This window comes from Tupaia chinensis, unplaced genomic scaffold (assembly GCF_000334495.1).
Source record: "Tupaia chinensis unplaced genomic scaffold, TupChi_1.0 Scaffold000498_1, whole genome shotgun sequence".
Lineage (NCBI taxonomy): Eukaryota > Metazoa > Chordata > Mammalia > Scandentia > Tupaiidae > Tupaia > Tupaia belangeri.
In genome coordinates, this window is record NW_006160010.1 from 1591365 (window position 1) to 1601944 (window position 10580).

The 10580-nt window shown below is 41.6% G+C and overlaps 1 long non-coding RNA gene across 1 annotated transcript in view; it reads right to left on the bottom strand.

Annotated features, from left to right (window-relative positions):
• Positions 1-679: 679 nt before the first annotated feature.
• The window catches only part of LOC114009245 (uncharacterized), an 11392-nt gene continuing 1491 nt past the window's right edge, over positions 680-10580 (bottom strand). Inside the window, exon 3 of the long non-coding RNA XR_003550697.1 lies at positions 680-1255. This is a non-coding gene — a long non-coding RNA (uncharacterized LOC114009245). The remainder of the gene's footprint in view (positions 1256-10580) is intronic.

The following is a 10580-nucleotide window of genomic DNA, read 5'->3' on the forward strand; positions in this document are numbered from 1 at the left end:
TCAGGAGATTGAAGGTTAATGACAGCCAGCATCCCATCAAAGAATATGAATATATACATGTACACATATTTGAAACGCTTCAGTTCTGTTTCTAGCATTTTAAGCTTCAGTTCATGTGCTTGTTGACATATGAGTGTCTTCCTTTCCAAACAGATTGAAAAACAAATTGTGAAATCACACAACACAAGAATCATTGCATCACTCTACTCCCCGCCTCAACACCCCCTCCCACTTTCTGTCTCAGACGATTTCCTAACAGCTGAGAGCATCACCAGTATGACTTGACGTTAAAAAAGACTCACATGTTTTTTAAGCTTCTAAAGTACTTAACCTTAAAAATTTTATATGGAATAAATTTACCACTGAAAGTTCATTTCAAATATGTTTATGTCTTATTCCACCTCCAGCACAATTGAAAGGAACAATATTGTTTTGTCATTAAAACAATACAAAGATCAGACCAGAGGAGGTTAAGGAGCCTAGATCTCACATGGCCGACTGTGCAGTTCAATCCTGGACCTGGTGGCTTGAAAATCACATCAGGCATGTGAGCATGCGTGCCCAAAATCCTGAGAGGAGAATGGAGGAGACAGACTTGTGGTGTTGTTATCATTATTATTATTGACTTTGATCATTAGAGATAAGTACTCAGCATATTGAAACAATTGATAACTATTTATTGAATGGATGACCCAATCAATCAATTAATCAAGAAACAAAAATTGCTAATTAAAGAAGAGTCACTTTGTTCTTGTTTTACAGTGTGAAAACAGCACCTGATAACTAGCTATATTTAATTAATTTTCTTTCAGACCCTTCTTTGCTAAAACTTTACTTATCTTCCATCTCTGCTGCTTCGAGTCAGTGAGGCGAGATGTTCAGCTTTGGGTTGACTTCCTTCCTGTTTCTGGGTGTCATCTATATATGCCCTTTCAGCTAGTATAATCGTTCTGAAAGTGCTCGTTGACTGTGAAAGCTTGAAAGCTCTTTATTTTTGAAGGGATGAGAGGGATGGCTTTCATTGTGTCTCATTTAGTGACTGAGATGTGACATGCTAAGCAAAGCCTTTAGCTTCAGGCTGCCTTTGTTTATCTATCCAAAAAAAGAAAATGACGACAATCACCAGTCTGGAATGGAAGTGATTGTCAAGGATTTCGTGGTCCACATGGAGAAGGTAACATTTTCGTCATGACATATTACAGATGTTTCTCTTGGATGAATTGGGTATTCGGGTACTGGAGGACTTTCAGAGATGCTGAGGAAAAAAACAAAACAAAACAAAACAAAGCAAAATTAGAGATAGGCTTATAGATTTTAATAATCACATGTTTTCTTAAAGGATTAACTTTACATATGATTATTCTTTCATCTACGATCACAGATTAGAGACTGTTTGCTCCGTGTTTCTCAATCAGGGTATGCCCATACTTCCCTATGGAATCTTCTAAGTCTACACATGCCCTCATCCCATATTATTTTCCCTTGGTTAAGAACCAGGGATCGGACCAGCAGTTAGCGTAATGGCTATGTCACTGGATTCCCACATAGTCGACCGCAGTTCGAGTCCCACACCCAGTGGCTTAAACTCACACAGGGCGTGTGTGTGTGTTTGCCCAAGATCCCGAGAGGAGAATGGAGGAGAAGGGATTGCGGCGTGGCCATTCCCACTGGGGGGTGATTTTTCGCTATCTCTCTGTCTGTCTCTGTCTGTCTGGAGAGCACACACACCTTACAGCAAAAACCTCTCCAAGTAAATAAATAAATAAATGGGGAAAAAAATAAAAAAGAACCAGGGATCGTTGGGGCCAGCACGTGGCAGAGTGGTTGGGGTACTGGACTCTCATATGGTTGACCATGATTTAACTCCTGGACCCAGTGGCTTGAAACTCACAGCAGGTGCATATGTGTTCATACCCAAAATCCCAAGGGGAGAAGGAAGGTGCTGAGGCCATCCTACCTGAGGGATAATTTCTTGCTTTCCATCTCTTTCTGTCTCTCTGGTTAGCACACATTCCCCAAAGCAAAAATCTCTCAAAAACAAAACAAAAAGTCAAAAATGAGGACCAACCTCTTTCCTTTTTTATGGAATAGAACAGAATAGCTACTAAATGTAGTATCAGGACAAAAATCCTTACCTTCTGACATACCCCGATGGGGTTTTGTTCCTGAATGATATGAAGTCTTTAATATAGATATATGAATATATGATATATGAATATCTATATCTATATAGATTTTTGCTGTAGGCCATGGGTACTCACCATAGAGACAGAGAGAGACAGAGAGACAGAAAGTGAGAAATTATCCTCCAGGGAGGTGGCCATGCCACAATCCTTTCTCTTCCATTCTCCTCTAAGGATTTTGGGCACACACGCACTCATGACCAGCATGAGTTTTAAGCCGCTGGGTCTGGGACTTGAACCACTGTTGACTATGTAGGAATCCAGTGATGTAACCATTATGTCATCTGCTGATCCCAGTATCGATGTATTTTAAGGTAACTTTCTATATACAACTTTGCAGTAATCATTGACAGTTAATCTGTACTACTTCACAGTGTGTAACTGTTTTTTCCCTTTTCTATTTCTTATCTAATCTAGAAAACCTTCTGAGATTCATCTTGTTGGAGATAAATTCCACCCCTCATAAATTTTCAAAGCACATTTAACCTATATTAGAGCATTCATCAATCAATACGGTCCTGTCCTAAAGAACTTTGACTTCCTTACCCTCGTTCTCTTGGCCATAAACTCCTGGAGATAGAAAAATCAATATGCTTACTGTCTTTAAAAAAAAAAATAGGGGCCAGCATGGTGTAGCGGTTATGTCTACACCATATTGGACTCCCACAAACTGCAGTTTGAGTCCCGGACTGGTGGCTTGAGACTCATGCCGACCACATGTACATGTGTGTCCAAGATCCTGGAAGAAAATGAGGAGAATGGACTATGGCATGGGCATTCCCCCAGGGGATAATTTCTCGTTTTCCTCTAACTATCTCTGTTCCCCCACCCCCGCCACCATCTCACAGGCCCAAAGGCAAACTCCTCTAAATAAATACATAACAATTTTAAAAAGTTAATGTGAGGGCAATGGGTTAGACTTCTGGGTTTCAAACTTTAGCAAGCTTTAAAATTACAACTTTTGTATCAGTGGGTCTGGGGTAGGAGCAAAATTTGTATTTCTAACAAATTCTCAGGTGGTGTCATTTTGAGAAAAATGCTTCCATGTGGTGTCTAATATTTGCTACTACCCAGACAAGTAGGTTTTACTATGCTCATTTTCAAAGAAGTCATACAGCTAGTAAGTGAGAGAGACAAAATTAAGAACTCCATCTCTTGACGCTTAGTGCTTTGGTCTTTCCCCTCATCTTGGTTTCTCTTAGACATCATAAGCTCTCAATAAATGTATAGGAGAGTTGCTGGATGGTGGGCAGTGGTAAAACGTGACACTGAGCCACATGGGTGGTTGCCAGTCCACACCCACAGATTTCCCTGAACACACCAAAAGCATGCGTGCCCATGATCAGACTGGTTGAGGCTGGGGGACCTGGTCAGGGAAGCAGCACCTTGGTTTCTCTCACTCTGTCCCTGTCTCTTTACTCACGGAATAAATGAATAAAGTTAAAAATATATATAGAGAGAAATATACACAAGCAATTAATGAATTATTAGACTAGAGATAGGCCTACATTGTGATCTAGGGCAAATTACTTAACTGCCCTAACCCCATGTCTCTATTTTCACATCTGTGAATTGGGAATTAGCAATATTTACATGCAGAACGCATTGTAGTTGGCTCCTCCAAACTTAACCTAGTCCTCTTCCATAGCATAACAAGCAATGAGGGTCAGGGAACTGCCCTAGCTTTAGGAGGCAATTCAAATTTATCCAAAATTAAGATAATTCTAATCATCTGGATTTAGGGAGATGAGTCTTATTTTATTCTGGAAATTATTTGGGGTGGCAGAGGGTATAGCAGTTATTTTGCTGGACTCCCACATGGCCGACCGCAGTTCAAGTCCCAAACCTGGTGGCTTAAAGCTCACGCCGGAAGCTCCAAGATCCCAGGAGGAGAGTGGAGAAGAGGTTACACTGGGTGTGGCCATCCTCTCTCAGGAGTGATTTCTCACCTTCCTTCTCACTGTCTCTGACTCTCTGGCTGAGTGCACGTGTTCTAAGGCAAAAACCTCTGCCTCCCCCCAAAATTATTTATTTTAAAATTTGTGATAGGGCTTGCGTACTCACCATAGAGAGACAGAGACAGAGAGAGAGAGAGAAAGTGAGAAGGTAACCCACCAGGTCTAGGACTCAAACTGTGTTTGGCCATGTGGGAGTTCAACACCTTAATCACTCCACCATCTACTGGCCCACTGAGTCTTAGTTATTAATAATTATGCAATAATATCTCTTCCCACCCCTCAGTAGCTACTATTTCAAAAATAAGTTACCAGCTAAACTTATAAGGGGAAGAAAACATTTTTTTCATTTTTTTGTAGAGGTGCCCTTTCCTTTGCTAAGTATAAATAAGGAAGTAGTTTCCATACTAGTGGCCATTCCACAGGGAAAAATCGGTGTCAGGAGGAATCCAACACTGGACAGAGATATAAATATATATTTTATATATACGTGTATATATATATATATATATATATCTTATATTACAATATTTCCTATATTATAATGTGTGTGTGTGTGTGTGTGTGTGTGTGAGTGTGTGTGTGTGTGTGGACAGAGATAGAAACTGGGGATCTGGTAGCAATACAGACACACTGGATTAGTCAACCAGTCCAGAAGCTGCCTTCTCTCTAGACCTCAGCTATATGAGCCAACAAATGCCTCTATTGTTTTAGTCAGTTAATTTTTTTCCTGTAACTTTATTTTTTTTTTGAAAGGTTTTTGCTATATGGTGTGTGTGCTTGCCAGAAAGACAAAGAGACAGAAAGACAAAAAGCAAGAAATCACCCCCCCCAGGGAGGGGATGGTTACGCCTCAATCCCTTCTCCTCCATTCTCCTCTCGGGATCCTGGGCATGCATGCACACGTGCCCAGCGTGAGTTTAAGCTACTGGGTCTGGGACTCAAACTGCTGTTGACTACATGGGAATCCAATGACGTAGACATTACGCCAACTGCTGGTCCCTCCCTGTAACTTATATTCAACACTCTGATATCCTATGACAAAGGATTAGTGTAAGAACTAAATGAATCCATGCATAAAGTAGCCATAGCACATAATGACTTACAAAATGTGAACTAATAGTGCTATCAGAAAACTTAACTATACTCAAATAAATATATATTATTGATGGTTAGAGTCTGGTCTCCTATCAGATTATTTTTTCTCTCTTAAGAACACGAGTGACCTTAGGTGACCTGAAATGCCATTGTTAGCTCCTGACTAAATGCTGCCTGGAGGTGTTCTCACCAGCAGGATGAGAGAAGCCAAACAACCAGGTAAATATCTCTGTCAGTGATGGAGAACTTGGCTGTAACAGGAAAAAGACTGTTCTGGAATTTGTGGAATCATGGAACAGATAGAGTTTAAACTTAAGAAAGGAATTCACAAAATATGTCAGAGGTATTGATGTCACAAGTCCCCAGCTGAAGACACTAAGGCTTAGAGTAAGTGAGTCGCCCCACGTCTCATTGCAGAGATGGGCCTTGTCCAAGCCCAGGGCTCATATTACCAGCAGTGGACGTCTGTTCTCTTGGCTGTCCAACAGGCCACCTTTCCCTTCAGGGCACTGTTCCTCCACTACATAGAACATGTGATTTGGGGGGAGACTGCCAAAAATATTCCATTTCTTTTTTTCCACTAAGCCTGCATAAAATGATTTTTTTGAATAATTACATTTATAGTCATTGCTTCACGCATAAACATATCAAAATTAAAGTTTTAGACGGAAGAAAGAAAGGATAAGTAGGAGATACTGATTTTCTAAAGTCAATAGTCTCATTATATCTTTTAGGGTCTGGAATACATTGATCGGTGTATTAGATGAAAATGTCATGAGCATTGGCTAGGGGTAGAGGGAATAAATCCATTTGAGATTAAAAAGCAAAACAAAACATCATTTGAGGAGTGACTATTCAGAGGAAGAAGCTTGCAGATTGTCAGCGTATTCCCTGGACTCTGGTGTGTGTATGTGGGAAAGAGGGGGGTCTTGGTGGTGGTGGTGTGTCATTGTCTCATTCTTGGCACTCGGTCAGTGCTCAAGAAAACCAGATTGAAAATTTGGAATCTGTGCTTCAGTGGATTTAAACTGGCCTCCAGTCACTAAGGAAAAATCAAAACAAAACACACAAGAATTTAGAGACAAGGTTTCTCTGCCAAATAATAATTTTTCCTTGATGTTATTTCTCATTTGGGCCAATATTCCAATGGAAAAAAATAGATCAATTGGTCAAGAGTTCAATATGATTTTCTGTGACATTCGACCTAAAGTAATAAAAAAAATTAGTGACAGAAAATTGTATCCTCTCCTGATGAAGGTGTGGCTATTTGCCTCACACAGAATAGTTAAAAGAAAAAAGTAGAGAAAGAGAGTACTGTAATGGTATTTTGTTTTACTTGCAATGTTAATGCTCAAACGAATTTACTTATGCAATAAATATTTGTTAAGCACCCACTATATGCCAGATGTAGACATTTGGGATTCATCAACGAACAAAACAAAAACAGTTAGAAAATTGTACATGCAGATGAGGGCTTAAAATATCGTTGGGCTTCTGAGACTCTTTTGTGAACCAATTTATTTGTTGGCTGCCCTTGCGTCCATAGTTCTTGGTTTAACAGCTGTGGTAATGCCTCGATTTTGAAAACACCAGTCCAGATCTGTCCTTTGTTGAACCAAATGAGATGATAAGTAAGAAGAACTGGAGAAGCTAAGAGGATGTTACATTGATCTTGGTGATCTTTGCTAGATATCAGTGAGGAAGCAGGTTCCTTGCCGGGGTAATAGGGAAGACCCAGGGGAAGAAAAGCGTCATTCAAGTGAGGAAGAGTTACTGTGAAGGAAGATATTGGAATTTCTACAGTGCAACTCTGGGGCAGCAGTCAAATGCTATGTTCTGTGAGAAACGACCAACCTGGGAAAGTTCCAGTTCTCATCTGGAGACTTCCCTGAACACCCAGGCGTTCCTGTGTCCATGATCTGGGGCTGGCTAGGGCTGAGGGTGGATTGTGGCATTGAGATTGTGTTGGGGATGCTGTCTCTCTCTCTTTCTCTCTCATTCACCTGTGGAAGAAACAAATAAATAAACTTTTAAAAAGTGGAACTCTAATAGAAGGTGGTCAAAGATTCAAATAAGACATTAAATCATCTTTGGGGTGCAAGGTACCATATAAACATCTCAGCAGTACTTTTGAAACCATCGCCAACACTCGATAATATTTTTGGTGGGGATTCTTTTCTGACTTCTCACACTCCTCTTATTCACTTCTTTTTCTTTGCATCGTTTCCATGTCAAGTGTGTAGAGAATAGTCTTAGAGCAAGGGCAAGAAAAATAGTCTTATTTGGGTTACATATCATCTTTTAAAAATATCTAATATTAGGGGCCAGCAGATGGGATAGTAGTTGTGCTCCTGGATCCCCATATGGTTGACTGTGGTTCCAGTCCCAAACCCAATGGCTTGAAAATCATGCCAGGTGCATGGGCATGTGTGGCCAAGATCTTGGAAGGAGAATGGAGAAGAAGGGATTTGTGGCATGGCCATCACCCTGGGGGGACGATTTCTCACTTTTCCTCTCACTGTCTCTGTCTCTGTCTCTCTCCGGTGAACACACATGCCCTAAGGCAAGCACCTCTTAAAAAAATGTAATGCTATAATATAAATTTATGTTTAGAATAAATATTGCTCTTGTAAATTAATTTGGGTAAGTATTTTGTATTTTTTTTTTTTTTAGATTTTTGCCATAGGGCAAATGTGCTTGCCAGATAGAGAGACAGAGAGATACAGTGAGAGGGAAAGTGAGAACCATCCCCTGGGGAGGATGGCCATGCCTCAATCCTTCTCCTCCATTCTCCTCTGGGAGTTTGAGCATACATGCCCTTGAAGTCACAGCAGGTCTGGAACTCAAACCATTGAGTCAGCTATGTGGGAGTTCAGTGCTTTAACTACTATGCTACCTTCTGGCCCCAAAGATAAGTACTTTGTACACATTGTTAGTAACTTAGACAATATTGTCTTGACAGGAGATTTCAACTGGAGGTCGGTCAATTTAAGATTGTTACATCTGTCAAAAGAGCAGGGCTTTAAAAAGGTTTATGTATACCAAGCTACAGAATTCTATCATGAAACATAAGGGCCACTGGTCATACCTTGGTAAAACTGCTGACCTTATCAGGTGTAACCTAAGTTACAGTAGTAGAAGTGGTAATAATAATGGTAAAAGAAGTAACAGTGGTCCAGCAGATGGTGTGGAGGTTAAGCCAGCTGAAGCCTACATGGCTGACTATGCAGTTTGAGTCCTGGGCCTGGAGGCATGAAAAATATGCATGTGAGGGACCAGCAGATTGAGAATGGTGTGTCATTGGACTCCCATGTAGCTGACCATGTTTCGAGTCCCAGACACGGTGGCTTAAAACTCAGACAGAGTGCATGCACCTGTGTGTCCAAAATTCCAAAAAGAGAATGGAGGAGAAAGGATTGCGATGGGGCCATCCCCCCTGGGGGGGTGATTTCCCCTTTCTGTCTCTCTGGCAAGTGCTCACACCCGATAACAAAAATCTCTCTAAGAAGAAACAAAGAAATGAAAAATATGCATGTGTGTGTGTGTGTGTTCATGCCCAAAATCCTGAGAGGAAAAGGAATCACAGTATGGCCATCCTCCTGGTGGGGGGTATTTCTAACTGCCCCCCCCCATCTCTGGTAAACATATACTCCATAAAACAAAAACAAACAAACAAACAAACAAAAGTAGTGATGATTTCTGTGTACAACAAACTTACTATGTGCCAAGAACCATGATAGATAGCATTACATTGATTCTCACAACTCTTGTAAGAGGTGAGTAACTTACTTTCTCAACGTTACACAGATTTGCAGCCCTTGTCTGACCTGTCTGCTTGGTATGGGCCATCAAAGGAATAATAGAAGATGCCTTGTTACTAGGGATTCTGATCCATGCTGATCCGTTCTGAGCCATTCTTACTCTCAAGAGTGGTCATCAAACCTTCTAGTGATGCTCTAATCTCAGAGTGAATTTCCATGGCTCCAGAACGTCCCTGGTTAATAGACCACATGTGTCCTTGAAGCACTGCAGACTCTCCAGATCCAACCATGAGGAGAAACTAATCTGTGCGTGGATGTCCTTACAGAAAAAAACACAATTCACTCTATTTCATTTTCATTTGCAAACACAACAAAAAACAATACTGAGATGACTTCCCCTTCTTTCCTCTGCCTCTCCCTCCCGCCTTCCTTCCCTCCTCGTATCTGTCCAACAAACAAGTATTTAACTCCTTCGTGCATGGGCAGGTGCTAGGTGCTGGGACTGCGTGGCGAGCACAGGAGGACCCTGTCTCTTGGGGGAAAGGTATAATTCCTATACAACGCAGAACACAAGCACTGTGAGGTCAGGAGCGTATCACCTACCCCATCCTAGCATAGAACATGGCAATAAAGCATGCTCAGAAAGCATGATGCTTGGGTGATGGCAAGTTTAGCGCCGCTTCCCTGATTAAAGGGTACTCTTGAAGCCTCCTCTGGTTAATGCCACCCTCCAGGCTGCCCAAATTGCCCTCAGGAAAAACAGAGCTCGTGTACATTCAGATCTTAACAGTGGTTGTCTATAATACATCCCTTATGAAAAAGTACGGATATTCAGGTTGAGAAATGATACACTTGGTTTGCAAATAACACATGTTCATTTTCATGTTGCTAAAGACTCCTTGCTAGGAAACGAACACTTGTAATTTAATACGAAGTGTTCTCAGGAGTCTGAGGCCAAGCCACCTCAAGCTGTGAATGCCTTGGCTCTGCTCACCAGTCAGGGTCAGGGCAGGGCAGTCCTTGGCCTGATGCCCCTCAGAATAAACCAAACAGCGGCAGGAAGTGGTTTCCATGATTCAGGAGGTGGCACACTTCCTTTTGAGTCAGAACTGAATCACAGCTGCGAGAGGCCAAAAGGACCTAGTTCTTTATCCCATACTTTTCCCTAGTCCCAATAGTTAATTCATTACAGCCTGTCATATGATATATCCTGTTTAGTTTAGCATGTTTAACCAAAAAAGAAAAAAATAGAAAAAAAGTAGCAAGTCAACTATGAGGAAGCAAGATGGGAGAGGGAAACACGGCAGATTAAAATGGACCCAGACACCCTTCTTTCATTTGGGGCCATGTTCTTCGAGAAGAGTGAAGGAACGGTCATGTTCTGATTTCACTGGGGCCACAGAAGCCCTGGGGTCTCTCACTCGACCCTGACCCATTTCCAGGGAAGCAGTAAGATCACACTTACGTAAACCCCAGTGCTTTAAATGGCCTGCCCTCCTCTTCACTTGCTGACCCTGGCTCACTCCCCGCTGTCTGCTGGAAGGCTGTCCTCAGCACTGCCCCAGGCATCGCCCCGGTCCACC